Below are 27849 nucleotides of genomic sequence, written 5' to 3' on the forward strand. Positions count from 1 at the left end.
AAACTATGTAATTGAAGCTTTCGTAAGGGGCCATGCATAAATGACGTAGCATTTTGGGGGGTAGGGAGGGTATACCAAATTTGTGACGAAGTGTGACGAGGGGTAGGGTAGGGTCAGAAGTTGTGCGACGTAGCATTAAGTTTAAAACCCATTGTTTAGAGAAAACAATTTAATGATACGCCGGTGTGTTATGCGGTCATAGATGGGTTTTCTACCAGACTTCAAGCGTGAATCCATGTTTGTCCATTGACTATTTAGATCGTTTATACGTGTCGCGTTTTTTAAAGGAAAACCTTACCATTTAATTACATAAATATAATGTACAAAAGGTATTATTTATATAGTGCACTGAAAAAATATGAAAATAGGGTTGTCTACCAAACGTTAAATATAATGTGTAAATTAAAAAAGATGGGTGGGTAATGTCTGCGACATAACCGGAAAGATGTAGAATACATAAGGAACACGTTCTTCAAATATGTTGATACTCATTGGAATTTTCGGACAAAAGGTGATTTGGGCGAGGAATATTTCAAATTATTCTTTACAGAAATGATGGTGGTCCTGAAAAGGACCTGAATGCCCTGCCCTGAATGGACCTAAATGAATTGTTAGCATGAGGAAGTCGCATAGTACTGGCCAATGGTAGAACAGATAATAATTGATTCCTGAAAATCAATTTTTCTTTATTCATGTAAATTATACATACTTACAAATCTAATAGAAGATTCCTGGTCATATATCTGAATTATTGGTGCGAACATTGTGTAATTTGGTTAAGTATAATGAAAGTTTCCAACTTTCCAAACTCGACCTTCTGTTCCTTCCGAAATATTGAAATGGGGTGTCTATATTAAACCGTTAGTCGTGGTCACAATAAAAAAAGATGGGTGGGTAATGTCTGTGACATAACCGGAGCGTCGTGACTTCAATTCGAGACATTAATTTAAATCTAATAATATTCAACAGAATCACGTTTGAATGGGAAATTTTCAAATAATTCTCTATGGTAATAATGGTGGTTCTGAAAAGAACCTTTGGTTTCGGCGTTGGTGTTGATGGTGATGCGCTGGATCGTTGGATATATTTGGCATGATAGTTACGTGCCTGGCGAACTGTTTTGTAGCCTCGAACAAAACTACAAGACTGGCTTCTTCGGGTACCATTACGGCTGAACTTTATAAGCTTAGCTCAATTTGAAATCCTGCACAATCTCACGAATCAGACGCTGGTAATTTAATGCAGTTAGTTCACGGAGGCTGCCAAAAAACTCGAATAGAAGCATGCGACTTCTCTTAAACACATGCAATTGAAGCAACACTGATCACTAGAGGGATGGTGAGGGAACACGCACATTCGTTTTGGTTATACTGATAACAGCAGCAGAAAGGAATGGAAAAGCAGTGCACGAAACGAGCGAGAGGATAATTTAAATTTTTTTCCGTGTGGAAGCTACTTCTTTCCACACAACGTATTATGTTGCTTGTTGAAAATTTGTTACACATCTTAAAATGAAAGCTTCAGTTTAACTCTCACTAGAACACAATTGATTGGTTCTGAAAAGAACCATTGCTTTTATTGTAATTTACGCCCACTCCCAGCGGACACTGTGAGCCAGTTTGATTTGTTTTGCGAGAAAGTTACGTACTTGGCGCACTATTTTGTATCCTCAAACAAACCGACCAAGTAAGCATCACTGGCTTCATTACGGCTGAGTTTTGTAAGCGTAGCTCGACTTTGAAGTAATACACAAACACAACCTTACGAACCAGACGCTGGAATGTTAGCCAGCGGATTAGTTGCTCCGTTGCCCTTTAGTTGGGGCGAAATACTGACATGGCGACAGTTCCTGATTGTTGGTTGCGATGGGCCACCAGTAGCTGGGGCACTTTTTGGGACCGTCATCATTGCCAACTGCTTTTGTCCGGTGGACTGGCTGCTTGCTAGTGCTTGAACGAATACGAATGATGAGAAAAACCGACCGACCAATATTCATATATGAACACACGAGAAAGCACTACTATCGCTCTCTCGCTCGTTTTCGTGCCATTCCTGTGACTTTCCTTTCCATTCGGCTACCAATACTAGCATAACCAAAACGAATATTCTGTCTTTCCATCGCCTTCAATCCAGTGGCCAGTGCTAGCAAATCTGGATGTTCAGTTTTTCAATAACAACATTCCAACAATATTTTCAAAGAATGTTGCAGATTTGAAAAGAAGGAAGGAAAATATTTTCACAAATTTAAATTCTTTTTTTTTTCAATTTGTTTATTTGATAAGGCACGTATGCGTTAGCTTAAAGGTGCCATTTTTTCATTGTTTTACATTTTGAATTTCTTAAATTTTAAATTCTTTTGTCTTATTTGTTAGCGCTGATACTGGCCATGTGATGGTGGGGGAACACGCACATTCGTTTTAGTTATGATGGTATTAGCAGCAGAAAGGAATGGAAAAGCAGTGCACGAAACGAGCAAGAGAGGATAATTTAAATTCTTCTTCTTTCTTTCCACACATCGTATTTCTTATATAGCTTTCTGAAAATTATTTGTTATGTACCATAAAATGTAAATTTCAGTTTAACTCTTATTAGAACACAATTAATTGGTCCTGTAAAGAACCGTTTATTGTTTTATTGCGGGAGCATAATTCAGACGCACTCCCCGCGGACACGGTGAGCCAGTTTAATGTATTTGGCCTGAAAGTTATGCGCTTGGCGAACTATTTTGCATCCTCGAACAAACCGACCAAGTAGGCATCGTTGGCTTCTCGGGGCATCATTACGACTGAGCTTTGTAAGCGTAGCTCGACTTTGCAGTCCTGTACAATCTCACGAACCAGACGCTGGAACGATTGCCAACTGCTTTCCTTCGGTGGACTGGCTGCTTGCTAGTACTTGAACGAATATGAATGATGAGAAAAACCGACCAACAGATATTTATATAATCGAGCTAATATGCAATACTATCGCTTTCTCGCTCGTTCTCGTGCCGTGCATGAGCCTTTCCTTTCCGTCCGGATTCTAATAGCCTAACCAAATGAAGATTGGAGACATTAAGAACGAAAATAAACTAATTTGTCACTTTTTAATTGTTTAATACCTATGAAGAAATATAATTAACATTACAATCATTAATATAGTGCGGCGATGCTCAATCATCTTTGGTGATCGCGGGCCCCTTCATAATCATCCTGGGCAGTCGCGGATCTCTTCGAAATCACCCTGGGCGGTTGCCGATCCCCATGGTTCAATATCGATTTATATGCTGTCAATGTATTATTTTCAGTCTGATACGAAAAAAACTTGAAGTTTCAGTATCCGTCCGAAAAAGATTTTCCTCTTCGCGAACCCCCAGTAACGACTTCAAGGCCCCCTAGGGGTCCGCGGGCCCTATGTTGAGAATCGCTGCTATAGTGCATGTACTACTACAAAGCATATGAAAGTATTCAATATAATGAGAACAAATAATTTAATTGATTAAATTTCATTGATTTATTGGACTGAAAGTAAGCCAATGAATATGATAATAAAACATATGTTCTTCGTACTGATATTATTGCTGCAAATCGGCTCCTGATCATTACACTCAGATAAGACCATGCGTATTCACCATGCATATTATATGCACAGGATTAGTTTTCTAGTTGGTCAAATAGACACTAAACATACTAAGAAATTAGTTTGATCGGTCCAAAGAAAGGTCAGCTCGATTGGCATAATCCGGCGGATATGGATGTTCAATGCCATCAAATCAAAGAACATTTAAAATTGCAATTTAAATTAGTTGCATGACCAAGATTGTTCATTTTCCTAGATAACTGTGATCGTCGGACAAAACCACCATATCCGAAAATCCGTTTTCAAAAAATTTGTCGTAGTGGATTTTTAGCAGAATACACATTTTTTAAATTGTTGAAAAAGCTGAGAGACATTTAAAAATTATACTACGAAACCTTGGTAATCAAACACCTACCTTGCGTCTCCTAAAGACGATTATTGCAGCCATTAGAACTTTTTTCAGGGAATGGGAGGTCTAGGGTGAAACTCCTTTGAAATTTTGGACTACGCGGAAAAGCTGGATGTACCCCGTTAGGTAGAAATACGTTAGGTATAATGGACGTTACGCATTAACTTAGATTAGTTCTTCCTTACATGCATGGTGCAATTGTCCAAGAAGAAAATATGTACCCTTGAAGAACAGCTCATGAAAGAAAGAATGATGAATTTTATTATTTATTCAACCAATTTAAAAATACTTCTGCTTCAATACTGATTATTGCCCATATTATGATTGTATTTTTGGGATCATTAACAATATAAGTAAGCAAACTGTCTGGTACGAGGGAGAGTTTATTCGTGTACTGTGTCATGTTATCGAAACGAGAACGATATCATCACAGACCCCAAGTTACAATTGAAGTTTTATAGCACGCAACAAGTGCAATCTAAGTTCTATGCATGGCTATAAAATTACCAAAAAATCTCAATTGTTACTTGGGACGTAATCCGTAGCCTGATGCTAATGCTGTACATAATACTGCAAGTTTCCATGGGCTGCAAAAAGTATGGTTTGTTCATTATTTTTCATTTTTAAATATTTGGATTTAACTGTATTGGAAATACATATAATAGGATGGAATGTGCTTGCACCAAAACTGTTCACTTAAATGAAGAGATACTTTCTTCATCACGGAAAAAATAGAGAAAAAAAACTTGCAAGGGATCAATATCTCGCATAGAATTTCTCATTTTGGAGTCTCTCGTTACAGTTATACGAAGGTATGGTATAGCAAAGTGTATTTTTTCTAACCCGAAAAGCAAACGTAAGGTTGAAATCTCTATAATAACAACTTGACGGCATCCAATCGTCAAACTCTCTCGATATTTGCAACTTATTTCGTAAGCACTTCAGCAGTGCTTTATCCGATGGAACTTTAACTGGCCAACAAATCTCTGATGCTACCAATAACGTCCCGCTACGCTCTCCCATCGGTTACCATCCGATTATTACGACTGCTACAGTAAAGAATAAATAAATAAACGAAAACCTTGCGTTTACTCTTATATTTTTTTGTGAATTATGCCTATTGTCTGTTATGGCTAATGTCTATGATGACTAACTTATTTATGCCAAAGGTCGCGCACATAAAAAAAGCTTTTATATGGGTTATTCCGAGCAGTGACATACAAAACCAACACTTGAAATCGACCTTCACGGATTGGAACCAATTTTTAAGAAATTTTTCATCTAGAGTCAATTTATAAGAACCCAAATTACTGCGTCGATTGAACCACTTCTTGGTGCATGGGAACACTGCTAATTTTAATATTTTTTTAAAAATTGCTTTTCTTCAGATAATATCTTTGGCACTAAAATCAGCGAGACGCTTTTAGATGGAAATTGTTTAGGAATCTAGAAAAGAAGGTATTTCGTTGCTTAAAATACTCGGTTATATTATTACCTTGTTCATCCAATGACGAAGGAGATAATTAGCAGGACACTGATGACTTATGAGCATGTTAATAATAAAAAAATTAACTTTGAATGTCGGAATATATGGAATGAATTATAATATTTCAAATGTTTACTAATTTCGCATAATAGTTTATTTTTCATGCTTCATTACACAAATAATTTATTGAAACACTAGTCTATTTTACGCCACATTATTCCAAGAATCCTATTAGATCCCGCTATGATTTATATATGTATCAATTGGGTATTTCTTGCTGAACATCAAAAAACTAAATTTAGCTGCTACTACCTGCTATTCTACAAACCATAGCCCCTTAAAGTTAGTCCAAAAAAACCAAAAATACAGACATACACCCTAAAAACGAAGAGCTACCGAGTTGGTCTATTCCGCAAAAAGGTGTGTTTTGAAAGCATCTACAACTTTCTAGAACATCGAAAACCTGTAAAAAATTATATAAAAAAGTTACAATGAAAAAACACTTTTTAAGGGGGTATTCCGACATGTACTTCAATTTCACCCAACAACTTTTTTTTTCGCTTAACAGATAGCCATTTCGCTACTTCAACAAAGTTCCATAAAATCATTTCGTCTACAAACTTTCCATACATGACTATCAATTTTGTCAACAACTTGCAAGTTTTTTTTTATCTGCGTATATACCCCCTTAAATAAAAATTTTCCAACATTATATTAAACTACTTAAAAATAAAGAAACCTTTCCGAAGACATCAAAGTGCCATAACCAATAGGTTCGTCGCAAATATCAATGTCCGGCTTTTTTCGATTCCGTCCCACTGTGCACCGGTACCAGTTTCTCAGTTTTTTCCATTTTTTTAACATGTCCTTCTCGTCTTTGACTGTCTTCTTGCTCTTCCGAAGTTCCCGCGTCATCATTGCCCAGTACTGCTCCACCGGGCGCAGCTCCGGACAGTTTGGCGGATTGATGTCATTTGGAACAAAATGGACAGAATTGTCCTCATACCACTCCAGGACACTTTTAGAATAGTGGCATGATGCCAAATCTGGCCAAAATTGCGAAGCTTCGTCGTGCTGCTGCAAGAACGGCAAAAGGCGCTTCTCGAGGCACTCAGATTTGTAGATCTCGCCATTTACTGTACCCTTTGTCACGAACGGCTCACTCCTCAGTCCGCAAGAGCAGGTGGCCTGCCAAATGAGATATTTAGAGGCGAACTTCGACATTTTCTTCTTTTTAAATTTGTCGTCCACATAGAACTTGCTCTTGTCGGTGAAAAACTCCAACCCCGGAATTTGCTTAAAATCGGCTTTTATATACGTTTCGTCGTCCATCACACAGCAGCCATATTTTGTCAGCATCTTCTCGTAGAGCTTCCGTGCCCGAGTTTTAGCCGTCGATTGTTGCCGCTCATCGCGGTTTGGGAAGTTCTGTACCTTGTATGTATGTAGTATGTATGAGAGCTCTCTTCTTTGCATTCTGAACGTAGCTCTGCGACATGCCGATCTTTTTAGTCAAATCACGGCTTGAGACGTTGGGCTTTGCTTTAGTCATCCGCTTCACCTTTCCCTCCGTCTTTTTGTTCTCCGGTCCCGGGTTTCTTCCAGCTCCTTTGCCGTGGTCCTACGTCAACCGCTCCTGGAACCGCTTCAACACTCTGGAGACGGTTGAATGGTGAATGATCAACATTTTTCCCAACTGCCGGTGCGACAGGTCAGGAAATTCCAGGTGTTTGGAAAGAATTTTTCTCTAGACTCACGTTGGTTCACCTCCATTTTCGTTGAATCGAAAAACACGACTTCGAGTTTGACAGCATGTAAACAATACACATCAATGAGAAAGTGTGCAAAATTTGGTTGATTTTTACCCAATGGTAAAAAAGTTAGGGGCGTATTAGACCTGTTTATCCGTATTGGGGTCGGTTCCTCGCGCGTGAAGCGAAAAACTCTTCCGTAAATTGCTGTCATTTCGAAACGTTTTTTTAAGCGTTTATTAGCTGGGAAAAAGCACCAAAGGATCGTCGGACAGTCGGACAATGTGGAATACGTCGAAGAAAATAGATTCGTGACGTACGTGGGACGACTCGAAAAAGCGTTATTCGCAGGTTTTTCTTCCTCGCAGAAGCATCGTCAGCAGGAGAGGAGACAAACGGGGGGTACGAATACACCTCCGCTCATCGCTTCTGTACGAACGCTGTTGCTGCGAACGAGAGTGTGAGAAGAACCAAGCTATTACAAAAGTAAGACGGACGAGCACACTACACGGAGAGCTTTATTTGATCATCAATGACATATTTTTTCTCTGTCTCTCGTTCTTTCCGTTGTAGAATTTGTGCGTTGGGCGTATTCGACCTGTTTACTCGTTGAGTGCTTGCTGGAGGTGTATTCCATGGGGTGCATGGGAATCGCGGGGAAGTGTGAGCGTCGGGAGCAGGGGATATGGGGACTCTGCGTGTTTCTGTTACTCAGTGCATTCTGGGAAACAGAAATATGCAGACATTCCATGTTTTCTATTTCGGTCTCTTTTATTCTGCTGTGATTTTTATGTATTTTCTGGAGTATACTTCTGGTGAGTATTCGTCGGGTGGATGGACCGAGTATGTTCAATGCGTGCGGTGCGGATATGCTGTCGAAGACTGAATGAAGTTCTCTGTATATCATTGGTAAAACAGAAAAACTGCTATATTTTTCTCTCTCTCTCTCTCTCTATATGTATATATATATATATATATATATATATATATATATATATATATATATATATATATATATATATATATATATATATATATATATATATATATATATATATATATATATATATATATATATATATATATATATATATATATATATATATATATATATATATATATATATATATATATATATATATATATATATATATATATATATATATATATATATATATATATATATATATATATTAGGGTGGCACGAGGATGTATGAAAAAAATTGAATAGCTCAGAACCAAGTTAGAAAAATTCGAAATTCTTCAACGAACTCTTACGCTAAATCTGAATCCTATCTGATGGAGCATGTTTTAGCACAAATGATTCTAAGTTTGTATAGAGTTTACTGTGAGAAATTAATACATTTCCATTAAATTCATAAATATACCGCCTATTGCCCCTGAAAAATATATTGTATGCTACATTCGATAGATTCAGTCAAGTAGAACAACTTCTTCTAAAGACAGTTCATAGCTATGACAACTGGTTCATGAGTTATTGCAAAATTAAACTTTCGTTGCCCTGAAAGTTATGAAAATAGCGCTGTCTCTGGCTACCCGGCGAGCTGAACCTTCAATCAAGTGAACCTTGACGTATTTGTTGTGGTCACCAGTTATACCGTTGGTGTACAGCGGAAATATAGTCCAGATGGTATCATCCGAAACATGTGATCTAAAGGACTTGGGATCGAATTGTAACGGAATTATTTTATGCATCTTTTTGTGTAATAATATACGTTGAGCAAATTAAAATTGAAACGAGACTGAAGCGGGAAAGATTCCCTTATTTTGAAGCTCAACTGATGTTCACCACATCCCTGTGGAGCTGGAACTGGAACTGATATAAAGTGCCCCGTGAACTAAAGGTAGGTTAATTGAGTAAGCCGGGCAATATCTGTTACTATACGCCAGCAAGAGTGTCTCCGGCCATGAAGCACGATTTGATTTTAACCAAAACTTTTGAACGAATCATCCAGGGATTAAGATTGGAGTAGCATCGTGAATATAACATTAGAACATAACTTTGCTAAAATGAAATAACACGTCAGAAATAACGGTTAAGATCTCCCTTATTACTTTATTTGAAACTGACAATTCTACATAATAACGTTCCCGCTTTACAGGCAGCAAAAAAATTAAACATTAAAATAAGGAACCGAAACTCATGTCCTTTAGATTGCTTATTTATGACGCTCGCATCTGAACTATAAAACCGCCTATGTTGATAGCTGCCTAATTCGGTTCATGACTAGCGTATCACGGTTAACTTGATTGAAGTATCAGCCAGAGTATCCAGATAAATTCAATTTTCACCAACGATGCAGACACTTAAGCATTGTATAAAGAATTACTTTTGAACCAGAAGTCGTAGCCTATTACACTCTTCGGGGAAGTTGTACACGGTACTCGTATCTACCGAAATTAGCATAGCATATATTTTTAGAATACATAGGAACGGGTCTACGAAATATTAAATAATGTGGATCGTTTATCCACGTTAAATCACATAAAAACTTTTAACCATTTGTGCTAAAATATAGTGCAACCTATCAAATCAACATTCTGCATGGTTGAATGAGACCGTATAGCGAGTAGTTTTAGATCGGTTCCACTTAATTCTAAAATTTATGCCACCCTAATATATATATATATATATATATATATATATATATATATATATATATATATATATATATATATATATATATATATATATATATATATATATATATATATATATATATATATATATATATATATATATATATATATATATATATATATATATATATATATATATATATATATATATATATATATATATATTCCCCATATAAAATTTGACCAATATTGAGAAAATGATCAAATAGTCATAGAAATCGACCCTGATTTGCTAGCGGCAAACCAAAAACGTAATTTTTCATTAATTTTTGTCTTCTTGACGATAAGTTATGTGTAAATTCAGTAAACTCAAGTCGGTTTTTACAGTTGCACGCTTGCGAATTTATATGAGAAATTAGTTTTTTGCTGCAAAATTGCGTGTCTCCGGATAGGCTCAACTTATATTTAGGTTTTAAGTGCTTTTTATGTAAACATATCTGAGGAATGCGATGGAATTGGAATTTTCAAAATCAAAATATACGTATTGCGAGAAAAATTAACTTTTAATATTTAACTGAAAAAATCGCATAACTGGCAGCATTGGCGCTAAAAATTCATCTTTTTTCTAGACTTCTTCAATAAATTCTTACAAGAAACATCTTGCGGTTTAATTCTAGAGTAAATATAACAGGACATATAATTACAAGAAAATTCAGGATTTTGCCGATTTGCTCCCATGGCCTGATGGGTGGTTTAGTTGACACTCAAATTCAGTTTTTTACATAGTGACCCTAGATGAACTATTCCTCAAATATCTATTCAAATTCGTGAAGGTCGATTACACGTGCATTGATCACAGCGTGCGGAATGACCTATATGTTATTTCTTTACTAAAAACGCTTTTAATCCACCTAACAGTGTGATGAGACATTTCTTATAACTCTTATCACTCTCTTCGGATATTGTATCGTTTGAGAACATTTAGATCTTGATGCTTCGCGATGTTTTTGATAACACATACTACATGGGATAGTGGCAGGACTTAGAGAATCGCTCAAATCAGCATAGGACAACATCAGTGCTAGAAATCTCAAACCAAATCAATGGGAAAGCGAAAAATGGCTCATAAAATAGACATACCAACGAATTATTGTTAATGCTCTGTTAATAAAATATCTAAATTGTGGTGGGAAAACTGAATTTTCCTAAAGGGGTTATATATTGTACTGAGCCAAAAAATTCGAATTTTTTTTTAATCGATTTGAAGTTTATACTTTACTCAAATTTCCAACGCGACTGAGAACTAAGAAAGCAACGCTTTTTCTTGAAAACTACTAGCAGTGACACCATTCAAAGAAAATCAACAGTGAATATTTCCAGTGTTTTATATTCTAGATTGCATGATTCAGTGATCGAAACCCAAAACTTCATAAAGTATTTGAAATTATTAAATTAAAATTTGTTTTTGCTATTGAAATTGACAAAATTATAGTATCGCCCCTTTGGCGATTGTTTACATTTTCGGTCCCACCTATCAGCATTGAAGTATCGCCCTTACGTTTTTTACAATAACTACAGTTTTACACCACCGATTTCGTCCGGGTTTTTTCAATAGCGATCATTGTTACTATTTACAGCTGGTATCAGCTTGATAATCCTAAAAAATACGAAAAAAACAGTTTCGCCTCTAAACTGCTAGCAAAAAAAGTATCGCCCTGTTTGTTTGCATGGAGCGTGGAGGGCGAAACTTTAAATAAACAAACAAAAATACAGTTTCGCCCGTTGTATTTTTTGTTGTAGTTTAAGAAAGCAAAATCGTAGAATCCAAATTTTTAGGTTAATTTGTTGCGTTTCAAAGCCCTCATACGCATGTATGAAAAAAACCTTATGTTTATAAACTCAAGTTTTTTTTTGCGCGGTTTTTTTTGCGCGGTATTTTTTACGCGGTTTTTTTTACGCGGATTTTGAAATTTACGCAGTTTTCATTTACACGGGTTTTGAAATTTACGCGGTTTTCATTTACGCGGTTTTTGAAATTTACGCGGTTTTCATTTACGCGGTTTTTGAAATTTACGCGGTTTTCATTTACGCGGATTTTGGAATTTACGCGGTATCCATCAATGAGCTTCCCTTTATCGCGGATTCTTAAATTTAAGTGGTCTTCATTTACGCGGATTTTGAAATTTACGCGGTTTTCATTTACGCGGATTTTGAAATTGATGCGGTTTTCGTTTACGCGGATTTTGAAATTTACGCGGTTTTCATTTACGCGGATTTTGAAATTTACGCGGTTTTCATTTACGCGGCTCGTATCCCCCGCGTAAAAAAAAATTTGTAAGTATCGCCCTTTTCACAAAAAAGCGTTGAAATGGAATCGCAGATCCTGATATCACGCTATCTCTGAAGTGCATGCGTGCATAGTTCCAAATTTTACTTCGACTTCGACTTTTTCTAAAGGTGACTTCCCAGTAGTATCCTTGATTTGAATTATTATCGCTAATCCTAATGCCAAAGAACAAATAAAAACCTCTCGAAAACGAACCGTTTGGGAAAATCATCATCATTACTGGAATTTTCATTTTCACGAAACTTTTCGATAACCTTCCGTCACTTGCGTTAATGCACTGGGTGCACAGTGCTCTGAAAACCTAGCGAAATCGTCTTAGGGCACCAGCGGGTCTAATTCAGAGCTATCTGCGCGGCGAGTTTAATCTGTAAAGAATACTAAAAATTAATTTCTATTCCATAATTTTCAGTTCAGCAATTCGAGAGATCGTGCTCACCGCAAGCCATGAAAAATAGACTACATTGTGAAGCGATGGTCACTCTTTATTAAAAAATCACGGTTAAATAAAAAATTAAACTATTTAAAAATTTCAAATAGTTTTTAATTTTCACAAACTTATTAGGAAAAATTGTTTAATAAGCTTACGTAATATTGTGTAGGAAAAAAGCTGAAAGTTTCAGTATTTTCTCCATCTGCAACATATAAACCCTTAAGTATACCAATTAATTGGTATACGAACTGGAATAAGTTCGCCAAATTTTGGAAGAAGTCTATAAAATAACCCCTTGAAAGCTACCTAAAAATTGTTGTAGTTCGATGCAATAAAAAAATCCCCAAAAATGAAATGTACCTATTAATGTGAAATAATACATACAATAAAGAATAATACATACAATAAAGACCCATTTTTATTTATCTCATGGTGTATTTTAGGCTGACAAAATGGGGACATTGACTAAATCGGGCAATTTTTTTTCTTTATAATAAACTGAAGCTGTTAAAATATTCTTCCCGTCCCTTGATGTAGTCTGATAACTATTTCTGATTATGATGAACTTTTTATTTTTACATATTTCCATCTTCATGATAAGGAAAACATGCGCAAGAAAGGATTTACTCCAATTCAGTCTTGTTCGTCTGCTAGAGCCCATCAAACATATGTTCATATTTGGCTGATAAAATTGGGGTTTCAATGTATTATAATAGATATTCAGCATTCGAAGAAGTTTCTTGTGAACGAGTGTAGAATGACTATGTTTCTACTTGCTTGCCAGAAATTCGGTTTGGTGAAAATCGATCATACTGTCCAAACGGCATAATTCCGAAACCGTACTTTTTGAAGTTTTAAAATTATGCAGAATTAATTTTTCAGAAAATATTAACAGAGTTCGTGTTGTCTTTAGCGAATTTGTTGAGACTTTATTATAATCATGAATATTAACCTGAGAAAATTCACCATAAATACTTCTTGGACGATATACCGTCAAAATTATTTTATCAAATGATGCGCTGTTTAACGTTTGTAAAACTCATTGAAGATACTATACCCCCGAAATTGGCGGTTTCAAAATGCGGCTATCTTAACCTTAAATTACTGTTTTTAAACATTTGACCTATACATATAATTGGTCATACAACAAAAATCAAATGCTCATCAAAATCGATCAGAACCTGCTAGAGTCGAATGGAAATCGTCATTTTTCATAAATTTCTCTCTACATTCGGAAAGTGTTATCCTCGTTATTAATCATATTACGTTTTCGTCTCAACTCGACGCATTCCAAAAAAAACCTGTTTTAGGTGGGTGCAATTGTGCTTTTCTCTAGGGTTACCAACCGTCCTTATTTTAAAGGGCATGTCCTTAATTTCGATGATTTGGGAAAGTGTCCTTATTTTTACTTCAAATGTCCTTAGTTTTAATCTTAATCCATGTTATATTTGAAATCAATTAGATTAAATTCACTCAAGCGAATGAAACATTTTACTCGCCATTTTAGTTGTTCTTCACTTTCTTATAGTCTTTTGACTTGTTATGTTCAGATTAATGATTCAAAAACATTGATTAATTTTATTGCTTGAAGAAAAGTTACAAACTAATACTTTTGATGTTTCTCATCTTGTTGAGCTGACAGAAAAAAAAACGATTTGTCCTCTATTTCAAACCATCGAATTTTAAACAGCTATCACTTTCTAGCGCAGTCGGCAAATTTCTTTGCTACTTCATGAACTTTAATCAATAAGTTCTATACTTAAGGAAAAACTTTGATTTTCGGAAATGAAAATGCAAAAAAATAGGATTTCTTGTACTAATATCCATACAAATTTCAAATGTAACACGGAATGCCACGACCTAATATTCTGCATAGTTTCTTAGGACCCCAGAAGAACAAAAAAGCGCTGTTCTAAAAAAAATATTGAAAATCTTTTCTTAACACCACTCAACCAAACACATTTTAGTCAAAGATGAGTAAAATTTGTAAGTCTCGGTCAAAATTCAAGATGTCCTTATTTTGCTTTCAGCCCATTTGGTAACACTATTTTCTCATTTGTCCAGACTACGATTCCATGGCTGGTTATGTTCAATACAATGGTGGAAATGAATATTACATGTTCAGTACGATTTGCACATACATACAACGGATCGACAGCCACGATCTTGAGATACTATGTGATACTGAAACATCGCTTGAAACCAGCGGCGGATCATGGAGAAGGTCGGGAAGGTCCAGGCCCTGCCGAACATTTTCAACTTGTTATGAAATTTTAAACTAGTTTTAATTTTAAAGTAGCAACCCCTCACTGCATACTCCCTCCGGGCCGGTATGATTGACGATTTTTAGAGTGATTGTATAAGCTTTCTATATTAGAAAGGCAAAAATGTACCAAAGTCCAAAAAAGTCAATTTTTGTCAAACATCTCAATGTTTCATGCATTTTAAAGTCATTTGGCATCAAAAATACAAATTTGATTTTGAAATTTTTCATTTCATTTGTGCAAATCGATCCAGCCATCTCTGATTAATAAAGGTTACATTTTTTTCCACATATACACATACACACACATACATACACACACAGACATTTTCCGATCTCGACGAACTCAGTCGATTGGCATATGACACTCGGCCCTCCGGGTCGGGATTAGATTGACGAATTTTAGAGTGAATGAGAAAAGCAAAAACATTTTTAGCAAATGTTGAAAGTTATGCATTTTTTTTGGTGAGCAGTTCTATGTTTCATAGACATTAAATCAATTTGAACTTCGCTTCCTATTAACTAAAGACCCTTATTACAGTACATTTCTACAAAAACGAGCTCAATTTGAAAATAAATCTGAGGATTATGATTGATTACAGAACTCTGGAATTTTCTATTGGAATGTTTCCAGGCAAAAATTTGATATTGATGCAATTAGACAACTGTGAAATCAAGACCAATAGATCACTTACATATCAGGACCCCATTCCGACAATTTATCAAAAGTCCTCATGATGTTTACAACAACAGGTTATCAATGTACGGATCAAATAATTGTTATTGTAATATTAGATTAAATCAGTCTGCATCAATAAATTTTCAACTTCAATCCAATATTTTTTTGGGTCTGGTGGGGGGGGGGGGTGGTTGTATGGTGTTAAACCCCAAAACCTTCTCTTGGCTACGCCGTTGCTTGGAGTTATTTATTTCGCTTTTCATTTTCCGATATGTTTCAAATCGATCCGATGGTTATAAGTTAGAAAAAATGCAGTCAGAAGGTTCGCACAAATGAACATTTTTGTACTGATAAGTTATCAAGTTCCTTCCAGACAACTTGGAAGTGTTCGGTGATTATTTCTAGCGGTTGTAGATAGAAAAATGAAATGCAAAATTCGATTTATCGAAATAATGTTTGGCTTATTTCAATGGATTATTACTATATTGAACAATAAATAGGCGACAAAGAGTAATCCACAAACAACAAGCCGTAACTTTTAAAGTATTCAAAATAGATATTTGAAGTCTTCAGTAAAGTTATTCGCAAAAGTAAGAGTTACAAATTTGCTGAAGGCATGATTTCGATGTAATCACTTCCAAGAAAATTTGTGAAAATATCTCACTCATAGGGGGATTAATCAGCAAAAGCACAATACCAAAAGAAAGGTCATATTCCCTCCATTAAATTCTCCGAAGATACTATTGACCTAAAATAAGCCGTTTTGGCGTTAATAATAGATTACATGTTTTTGGTCATATTTCTGGCAATGGGAAATGATAAAAATCTTTCGTCCGCATTTAATGTTAAATATCTCTTTTGATAATAGTCCGATTTCAACAATCTATAGCTTGTTCGAAAGATATTCGTTAAACCTGTCTAAAAACATATAAATTGTTAATCTATATTGTCAATTTCGGCAGATAATTCAAAAAAACTGCGAAAAGCGCCATTTTTACGCATTCAAACATTCATATCTTGGAAACTAAACATCAGAATCAAAAACAAATTAATAGCGTTCATACTGTTTTTTAGTTCTTTCATTTAAAATTGGTTTGGATAAGATCGGTTCAGCCATTGCTGAGAAACCCGAATGAGAATTTGTCCGTTACATACACACACACACACACACACACACACACACACACACAGACACACACACACACACAGACATTGTCCCAAATCGTCGAGCTGAGTCGATTGGTATATAAGACTCGGCCCTCCGGGGCTCGGAAAAAATCTTGAAAGTTTGAGCGAATTCTATACATTTCTTTTATAAGAAATGTAAAATGTTTACGGTTAGTGATGGACAAGACATCAAAATTCGAATTCGCCGGATCCATTTATTTTTGTACGCAACATTTACGAAAAATTCAAAGTAAAAAGGTCGATTAATTATGTGGGTGGAGTAACAATATTCGTAGCATTTACAATTTTTTTACGAAACAATAACAAAAAATTATCTTCATATTTACGAAGCTACTTTGAAGTTTTTTTATTTTTATGACGACTGGCTCGTGAAATCTTGAGTTGATAACGAATCAACTTCGTAAAATGTACGAATAGTTTTCTAAAATAAACATAAAAAGCTGTAGGATTCACGAGCATTATTCGTATATGTTACAAAAGTTGAATTCACGCGCAATTGATTTAATTAAAAACCTGTTTTAATCCACCTAGTGGTGCAATTGTGCCTTTGTCATGTGTCCAAACTACGAGTCCACGGCATTGTTCAATACAATGGTAGAAATGTATATTACATATTCAGTACTATTTTCACATACATACAATTGATCGACAGCCACGATCTTGAGATGCTATGTGTCGAATACAGCGCTTGAAACCAGCGGCGTATCAAAGAGTAGGATCCTGTGGGTCCGGACCCCGCTGAAAATTTTCAACTTGTTAAGAAATTTTAACTTATTTTCAATTTTAAAGTAATTTCAAACTCGAAATCATTTCAAACCAAATTTCTCACTAGTTTTTATTAAATGAGATTATTGCGTATTACGTAATGTGTTCATTTCGAAATCGAAATTTCAGACCCACAAGGAAATTTTATTCTGGATCCGCCCCTGGTTTAAACATTTAATTTATTTAATTAGCGTCTGCTGCCCAAATTTTTGTTTTGCTTAGAAATGCTATTGTAGCTTGTTTTTGTAATGAGAACGCCGCAAAATATATTGCCAGCTCATGAAAGCTACGGATTTTTCTTTCAACCCTCAAAAATGTCCAACCATGGGTTTTTACGAGTCAAGATTTTATTGCTAATATCTTTTATTTCCGCAACGTTCACAACATAATTTTACAGCTACAGAGGAGTACCACAAGCTAGCAACTTAAACATATTTTTTTATTTGCTCCAGAAATTTAAAAAAGCATAAACATTTTTTAACTTAATTACACTACTACACACAAAATAATTTTTTTTCTCGCTTTTCTCAAACTTTCAATTTTCATCATTGAATGTATTCAACATAGTGATTTCAAGATGCAAACAATGTATTTGTATGATTAATGGGAATGTAGTGAAGAGGTTTTTATAGTGGTGGTAACATATAATAGTGTTTAGAATATTCTATAGCGTTTTTACCGTAACCCTCCAAAAGGCGGGGTTTGGGCAGCAGAGAGTTAATTAGCATTAACTCACCATTGTCTTTCATCCAACTTATTTTTCCATGCGGGAGGGGAAGTTTGTGAAGAGGATGAATAACCTACAACCGAACCTCCCAACCTATATTGGTATGCCTGCAGGGTGATTGGAATGAGAGAGTGGCAGGTCTAAAGAGGGTGCATAAGGTGGTAGTTTGAGGGCGATCTGTTGGGGGGCTTTGAGGGGACGTGGCTACATTTGGGCATGATGGGGGTGATTTGCGGGGAGAGGGATTCAGGGAAGAGTGTGTAATGTGGGGGAGGGGGGAACCCCTCGCTGCATACCTCTAGCTATGCCTGTTAATGTAGAGAAAACCTAAAGGTCAAAAAAAATTAGGGTAACGATTTTCTGAGTGATTATCTTTCTATATGAGAAAGGCAAAAACTATGAACGATTCGTACATTTTACGAAAGCTGATTCGACGGAAACTGTTCGCAGCAGGTTTACGACTAAATTTATTCAGCGATATGAATTTTTGTAGCTAAATGTTTTGGGGATGCTTCGGAAAGAAAACGTTCGTTTTACGAAAGGCGTTCGTCAATATTTTAAAGCTTCCTATATATTGTAAGTAGGGGTTTGCCCACTACTCGGGTTCTTGTTTGCCCGGCGAACCCTTCTTTTCAGGGCGGCCTAGGTGCTCCTACAGAATTTCGGATTTTCGTTTCACAAGAAAAAAAGTAAACAAACAAATTAAATTTACCAATTTTTATTCCACCGATCCCCTTCACTGCATACTACGCTGCTTCGTTTGTAACTGCTGGCGGACTGGCAGGCGAGTTTCTCCGTACGGCCGGGACAACAACGGCCTGGTCTGTCTACTGGTATCCCAGCTGGTTGCTCCGGCAGCGGTCCTTGGCGTTTAGCTAGGGAGGTAAGCTTGGCTCCTTTGTTGGAACCTCCCTAGCGACGTTGGCGACGAATCGCCGGATCGTCTACTCGCCGTAAACGATCCCGGAAGTTACCGCAGTAAACTTCCCAGGGGGAACTTTTGTCCGTCCTGCTTCGTTCTCCTTGGCTATTAGCTATAGAGGAGAGCTTGGCTCGTTCGACTTATCCTCTATAGCGAGAACGGTCGGTGTACGGTTCCTTGGATTTTAGCCGGGGACGCGAGAATGCTCCTTTACGGTTAGCTGTCCCACTTCGGCGAACCAACACCACTCACTTCACTAGTGCCCGAACCACGGGCCGGCACTATTCGACGGTTTTATATCGCCGTCGCACGCGCGCTGAATTCTTTCTTCTAGTGGCGGGGAACTATCCCGAAAAAAAGAGAACACTTATCCCGACGTCTGTTTGAAGCCGTGGTCCGTCACTTTCTCCTGATCAAAAACTCGATGGCTGCCTTCCGCACTCGACTATCACCAACACAATCCGCCTCATTGCATAGCTGTCACCCATGAGCAACATAACCAGCGCACTCGTATTTTCGCAAGAGGAGAGCGGTAGCCTAGCTAAACCCTATGCTACTAATTCACAAACATAAAACAAAATTTTCTACACCTATCTGTACGCACAAAACCGTTCACAAACGCGAAACTATACAAAAATTTACAAGAAAAAGTGAACGGTATCGAAACAGCGGTGAGCATAAATTTTCGTAAACAATACACTCTACGGAGAGAGTACGCACGAAAAGGGTATATTTCCACCCAGTGCTAAATTGTTACCCTGACGGGTTACAATATCTTATCCAACAATTCGTTTGACTAATGAATCCGATTCGTAATAAGCCTACGAAGCTCGTTTCGTGGTATTTATGAAAAACTCGTAATAAAAATAATTTTTTGTATTGAATTACGAAAGATTCATCATTAAATATGTGCGTGAAATTCATATATTTTACGAATGTGGTTTGTACGGAACCTATACGTAGCAGAATTACGAATATCTTCCCGCAGTGTAATGTAATACAGAATACAGAAGCGGCTGACACACGAACCCAGCCAAAACTTGTTCAGTAGTTTCTTTTGTCGACTTGCTCAGTAAAGTGATATTTTTAAGGAGCTGTCAGTAAATTGTTTAAAAATTTGCGGTATAGTTTTCATTTTTTAGCGATTTTCAGTAATTTTTCGAATAATTTACTGAAACCCGCAATATTTTTCACAGAATTTATCAGCAGCTTTTTTTCGGTAAATAAACATTATCTAGTAAAATACTGACTGATTGCTCGGCAAAACTGTACCAACGTTACCGAACCTCGTCAAAAACTTACAAAACAGGTAGAGCAAATCATCTGTCAAGTCGCCTATTTTAGAGGAAACTGCTGACTGACCAGTGTTTTTCAACGTTTGGATAGAACGGATTGCGGAGAGTTCGGTACAAAATTGTTTTACTGAATTGATTACCGAACGGTTTGTTGTTCAAAACCCCAGCAAAATTTTACTATTCCCAGTAATTTAAATTAAGTGTGGACGCATACCCCAACTACCGTAAACCGGGGTGACATTGATCACTTTTCGAAGTAATCGTTACATATTTTGAGACGCAACACATTTTTTTTTTTCAAGTTTAATATTTTTAAACCATGTACATATGTATGGAGAACAAGATTGGATGGTTTTACCTAAAATTGTTCGCTTACAGCTATTTTACCAAAAATGATTCCAAGTTGCAGTCCGTATTCGTATTCCGGGGTGACTTTGATAACCTGCATGTTCACCCACATTAAGTTATTGATGTCAATGTTTTTCATTCAAATGTTTGTTTGAACTAATTCTGGAAAGATATTTATTGTTAAATAGATGTTAATTGATATTATACAAAGTATTTCAATGTACTGTAAAATTCGAGTAACCAAAACTCGAATAATTTATGTCGAATAATTTGTGTGTGAAAGATTCTGAAAACCTTTAAAACTGCTAAAATTGTTTTATTTCAGTGCGTTATCAATGTACAAACAGTTTCATGTTGCGAATTTTAGCTTAAAATAATTTGAATTAATTGCCAACTAGTTTCACAAAAAATGTATTGAAAATAAACGAACTTTTAAAACTAAATTTGGCACATCCCAATCTAAAGGAAAATAAAAACTCGCTTGTAATTTGCTCTTGCTCAAATCTGAGATTTATTCGTTTTATAAAAAATAGACACTTTACGAAGCTTCTTAAAAATCAGGTATAGTCAAATTGCGGTTTTTTGTAGTTTTTATACCCAAAAAACCGAACAATATACTTAAAAAGTATAACGAATCAGTATTTTATAAGTTTAGAGTAAAAATCATTTCAAATTAAAATGATTCGTTAGACTATTCTCGTTAAATAAGCGATCTACGAAAAAAGTGTCGAGTGATCAAAGTCACCCGATCATCAAAGTCCCCGGTTTACGGTATGTGTATGTCTGTTGTTGCAGTTGCCGCCGGGAAAACTGGTTGGTACCAATACTGACACAAAGAATGTTAGTTCCAACAGGATTCATCTGACCATTCTGTCTATTGACCCGATTCAAGAACAGCCATGGGTATACGACGCAATCTACGAAAGGCGAAACGTCAAAAGAACAAAATGGCGAAATGGTGAAAAGTCTTAACGTTTGAAACTCCATTTACCCAAAAGTCCATATCTAGGAACAATTTTAATATTATTCATTATTTTATTGTTCCCGAAAATTACAAGATATTTCTCCAAATACAATATTTATAATGCTTAATTCTCATTTTTAAATAATATTTAGCTGAGAAGTTCCTTGTGATCCAATCTTGTTTCAAGCCATCCTTCGCAAAGAAATCGGCATCATGCCCTGTTCGACAGTCCGTCTTTCGACGTTTTGTCGTGGTTCCATTGCACAATTTCATTTCCATGTGAAAATAAATCATACAATATACCTAACGAACCAACAGCTCAAAGTGTACGACGCTTGATGCCAAAGTAGTCGAACTTTTAGAGCCAAGGAATTTATTTATAAACCAAGTCGACCAACTCCGACTTATTTACACCTTGCAAAGTGTGCGCCCCTGAGAGCGTGGTGTGCAATTTCGTTTTTTAACGACAAAAAAAACGGAAAAACCTTCAGATTAGGTCACTAGCTTATTTTTAACTCGTGATTTTCCAGAAATCACAAAGTTAGTGTCTTGTAGTGACACTATAGGCAAAAAACCTATTTGAAATTCAAATGAAACAGATACAAAATTTATAACTATTCTGGTGTTGAATGAAACAAATGATTCACACTGTATTTGCAACTGTGAATTAATAGGCGAAAGTTACCGCGATAGTACGTTTATTTTTTATATTAAACGGTGTATGCATGCAATTAATTTTTCCATTTTATTAGAAGTACGTTTAATTGTATTTTACATGGATTCTCGTTTTGAGAGAACAAATGGAAAAACTAATCTTTTGATTTCAAAGGGCTAATGTTTATTCGTTTACAGACGAAAGATTTGAAAAACTTTTAATAAGATAAGAAGTGCGTATTTACGGCTAATTATCCAGTTCCCACTGGTTGTTGTATTGCAACGATAGGCATTACGTATGTCGTTGAGTCAGTGCGTCACCCTGGCGGTAATGTGTCTGCCGTTACCCACCTCTAACTAGTTTTCTCAAATATATATTTTTTAGGAAGCGGGAGATTTTTTTAAAACGAAAACAATAACAACCGGCGAATTCGAGTATGTTTTGCGTGGGTGTTTCATAGCAAGCTTTTTGCGGAAAAATGCAGTGACTAAATAACATATTTTGAGGTTATTTAGCTGGCACACATGTCGCCAACTAAAAAAGAACACGTTTTTATGGGCCTTTTGGAAACGAATTCTCATAACCTGGCGAAACAGGCAGACAAATCGGAAATGTAAAAATTGACAACATGGTAAGGGTACCAGAATTGTTTACACTTGTCAAACGGTATTCAAAAATTGAGTCAAAATAACTCTATTTTAGGTATGTTTGCTTAAATGTGTATTGTATACATCAATTAGTTCTTATTCACTCAATAATATTTGTAAAGACTGAGAAGCATCACAAAGGGTGTTGTGCTTTAAGTCCTCCTTAAAGCGTTTCACTTTATTAAGTGCCCTCAGTGCGCATTTAGATCAAACAAAGGATACAGACGCGTTCTAGTATAATTGGTCGGTTTTAAGTCAGACCGGACTAAGTCGCAGAATCTCAAAAAGTGAAATAATGATGGCACTGGATAAAAAATTTCTACAGCTACATAAGACTTTTGTCAGAATTGTAATCACCTATGGCAAAAAAATCGAATTATAATGAAAAGGATGCTGCAATTCGAACTTTAAACTCGTTTTTCCCGAAATCAAGACAACGTCACTTAGCCCGGTCTGATTTAACGCCGACCAATTGGCGGCGCAGCCAAACCAAGGTCGTCGGTGCGCAGACAGAAACTGGGTGGCATGAGGTACACCTCAAACATAAAGTTTGTGAATTAAGTGGCGTCCGTTTTTCCTCCTGTGTCTGCCTTCACCCGCTTTCCCCCCTACCTAAACAGTCGAAAATCAAACAACTTGAAATTTCCCGATGAAACGAGTATATACTAATCGTTTTGTATACTACATGTAGGTTACTGAGCAACAACCTCTCCTCCATTAGTTAGCAACAACAAAACAATTTCAAAAAGAAAAATATCCGACAGCATGATTACTCCTTCTATACATAGAACTGCGCTGTTCCGTCCGTCCGACAGAAGACAGAACCTCGGTCAATTCAGACGCTGTGTGTACAGACAACAGAAAGCCGGTTGAAAATCATCTGTTTCTCTTGTTAGTTGACGCCTTTCCTTCGTTCACAGTTTCACACATGTTCCTACGTACACTACATACTTACCTACACACGCACTGTCACTCAAACGGCGAAAGGCGTTATCTTCCCAGTTGGGCAGGCGGCTGCTGCATGGGACTGAGGAGACACAACCAAAGTAGGATGCTCGCGGTTGGAGAATGCTGATGATGATGATGATGATGATGTTGACCAATACTGATAAGAAGACGTATGACAAGATTTAAACCTGCCGCTCGGAATCACGTTTCATGTTTTGGTCCATTTCATCTATAAATAAGGCAGATGGGATCCACTGGGTTCTCAGTCGGTCCATGCTCGTTGGTGGGTGATAAGTGTGGTTGCACCAACAACCAAGTTGGTTGAAAGTTTTCCTCTCGCGTTGAATCGTTCTAATTTGACCATTTTCTATCTGTCGTGTATTTGAGTGTGATTTAGCGGGGCGTATATTTTGTTCCGGTCGGAAATTAGCTTAGCTGCAGAATTTAGTAAGGTGTTCAGGAACGATCAAGTGAGACTTTTGTCACTTTTTTTTGTTGCGGGTAACCATGAGTGTCTCTTGACGACGCCGCTTTGAGGTTGTAGTTTAAATCTGCATCGTTTAGTGGGTGCTGTGGACTTTTCCGAAAAACCACAATTGTCGCAGAACTCTGAAGCCGTGCTGAAACAGCACGCCAATCCATTCATTCGCCCTGGGTTGTAGTGTCCAGCGAGGTGTGAAAGTTATGAGTAAAGTGTCGGGTCTCCCGTTGTATCTGATCCATTCGTACAAGAAGCGCCGCATCAAGTTTTGCAATAGTAGAAGCAGCAGTAATAATAGAGGAAGCAACTGCTGTCAGCGATTCGATTACAATATTCTGGAGCGTCGCATCGAGTGCATAAAGAGCCAAATTTGAGTGTTGGGCGCGCGCACTGTTCTTAGCATAAGGTGAGTATTGTGAGTGGTTTGGAATGAATTTGCTGAGTGGATCGTTTCAGATGAACACCCTCTCTGCTTGAATCGTATTTAATTCGCGATCAGTAAAGTAACATGTTTCTGTGACAAAGGGTTTCACCACGAATATGAAACACATAACGTTGGATCACCCAGCTATCCAGATTTTTGATACACACTTAAAGTTTAAAATCGTTATGCGCACCGCTAAATTAATGTTCGGCATCCTCTTAAGATAAGTGGATACTTCAAAAAAACAAACCGAAATCGGCAAATATCGAAATCATAAATTGGCAATGTGTTTGCGTATAGAATTTAGCGTAGCTGTGCGTTGTTTTCAATGTTTAACAAATTTGAATATGGACTGTATCAGGGCATATAGTACTAATCCGGAGACTAGTCTCTGGAACGATTAGCATGTTTTTCTGCTTGGCTGCCAACAACAAGATTCCCTTAATTCAGTTACGAAAATAGATATAAGTACAATAACATTACATTTTTAGCCAATAATTTTGAATTCAATAAGATGATCTATAGAACTCCATATACCAGCCGATTGCAATTAGTAACAGATACAATCCCCTAAACAGCAATGGGTGCCAGCTAAAACTACTGGCAGAAGTGCGGAATAATGGGTAGTTGTCAGCCAGGTTTGCGTTCGAAGGAATTGAAACCGACACCCGGACCGGACCTGAACCCGACGGGTATCTGGTCGGATTCGGGTTATATAACTTCTTGCGTTCGGGTCGTTGCGTTTCAAATTGGAAACTCTTGTGTTCGGGTTCGGTCCGGATTTTTTAAATTTCAAACTTTTTGGTTCGGGGGTGGGCGTAGCGTATTGGTAAATCGATTGCCTTGTACGCAGCGCACCTGGGTTCGAGTCCCGACCCCGCACATAGGGTTAGAAATTTTTCATAAGAGATTTTTCTAACCCGAAGAGGCGAATGACCTTAAGGTTAAAACCTCTATAATCGAAATAAAAAAAAAAAACTTTTTGGTTCGGGTTTTTCAAATTTGGAATTTTTGGGCTCGGGTTTTGAACAAATCACACCCAACCATTTCTTGACGCTGTTTACGTCTATACAAAACATCCACTCTCTTTTTGTAGTGCTTAACTTTACTTTGTGATACGAATGGATGACACATATAAACATTTTACCTTCTTAGAATCGCTAGAATTTGTCATATTTTCTGATGCTCAAATATTGTATTTTTTCATACATGTATAAAATTTCTTCAAAAACAACGATGGCACTCATATGGTGATGGTATACTAGCGCCACTATCAAATCAATACACGAAACAAGCATTTTTTGTCAGATCGTCCCCGGGTTGGGCCGTTGCATGATCCGAATTCCTTAATGAAAATATTTGAATTTCCACGATCATCAGAAATTGATCGTAAAAATATGATCCGTTCTGTTCAAGCCATTAGCGGATTCGTAGCAGTGCGGAGTCGTTCCGAGAACTCCATTGGAGATGTCGAAGCATCTCTACTGAGGCGCATACCGTACTATCCCGAGCGAACGAAAAGCCCATAATACTGCCATGCTCATGGTCCACTGCAGAGTGTTTTTATGGTGTTGTAAATGGAGTAAACCCATGAAAACACCATCACCATGGTCCAATGAATTCCGTATAAAAATCATATTTTGGTGTATTTATGGGTTATTGAGACTATTTGAGGGTGTTTTGATGGTTGTGAAATTTGACACGGACCATATTCATGGTCTTTTCAAGGGGTTGTATGGTGTCTGAAGCCCTGAGAATTTGCTAGGGATCCGAAGCACCAAATAAATTATATACCTAATCATAGACGATCGTCCTAACTCTAATGATGTGTCATCAAGAGCGCGACAGAGAATCTCCATTGACGCCCTTCGACACCAAGTTTGACTGTACCAACCAGTAACGTGGGTGACGTCGTGCAGACTGTCGAATACGAATTGCTAATTGCCAAAGCTTAATTTAATACATGTAAGCATAAAACTACTCTTCCAGCAATGGTTTTCGTTGGTCGGGGTCGGGATTTTCAATTTTAAAATATTCGGGCTCGGGTCGGGTTTTTGTTTTTTAGTTGTAATAATTTCGGGCTGGGGTCGGGTTCGATTTTTTCAATTTCAAAATGTTTGGGCTCGGATCGGGTTTGGGTTTTTCAAATTTAACAATTCTAGGCTCGGGTCGAGCTCGGGTTCGAAAAAAATGAAACCCTATAATCACTAATTCAATTGGCCTACTTTCTACAAAAAAAAGCTAGAAAACAGTTTTAAGAAAAAACTAGATGGATTAGAAAGTGAATCAAACATTCACAGGACAGACTTTTCTGTTCGTACTGCACAGTGGTCCAGAATGTGAGTTTAGCAGGAATTTTAACTTTTTGCTAAAATTAGATGGCAGCCTTACAATATGATTGGCAAAGTCGTTGTACTTTGCAAAGCCCTTCTTTTTGTTTAAACAGAAACCAGGGTGGTTCTAATTTTAGCAATATTTAATATTGGACTTTTTAACGGTTCGAGATAGAGCTCGACTGTCTTCGATGAAGTTGTAGAGCAACACATTTTAGACAAATTTGCTGAAGACACGTAAGCTCTAGCTTTTATACTTTCCATTACACGAGAAATCCAAATGTAGGTAAGCTTTAGAGTGTTCCTTAAATAACGGTTTTATTTATATAATTTTTGTAGTTTTCATTTTACACTAAAGTACCCTTTAGATAACTTGAAGATTATTTAGGGCGCATAATTTGCTTGAAAATACCAACTACTAAACTTTTTTCGTTTCAAAGTTATGAGAACTTTTATATAAAAAATATAACTTTTTCAAATAAAATTATCTTCGATTAGAACACTTAACATTAAATACCGTTGCTGTCCTGTGAAATAGAATGCTTTGTAGTATAGATCACCAAAAAATGGCAAATACGATATTTTTGATCTTGCAATATTTACTCAAAAAATAGTTTATTTTCAGTAA

At 36.6% G+C, this 27849-nt stretch overlaps 1 protein-coding gene across 4 annotated transcripts in view; it reads left to right on the forward strand.

The window, feature by feature from the left end:
- The window catches only part of LOC131691306 (proton-associated sugar transporter A-like), a 112033-nt gene that overhangs the window by 53181 nt on the left and 31003 nt on the right, over positions 1-27849 (forward strand). For 3 of the 4 annotated variants that reach the window (XM_058977594.1, XM_058977591.1, XM_058977592.1), the window contains exon 1: positions 24235-24870. The exons of the other annotated variant lie outside the window; for it this stretch is intronic. The gene's annotated coding sequence lies outside the window, so the exon portion shown is untranslated. Of the gene's footprint in view, positions 1-24234; positions 24871-27849 lie in introns of those variants that run through there. 4 annotated transcript variants of the gene reach the window in all.

This window comes from Topomyia yanbarensis, chromosome 3 (genome assembly GCF_030247195.1).
Source record: "Topomyia yanbarensis strain Yona2022 chromosome 3, ASM3024719v1, whole genome shotgun sequence".
Classification (NCBI taxonomy): domain Eukaryota; kingdom Metazoa; phylum Arthropoda; class Insecta; order Diptera; family Culicidae; genus Topomyia; species Topomyia yanbarensis.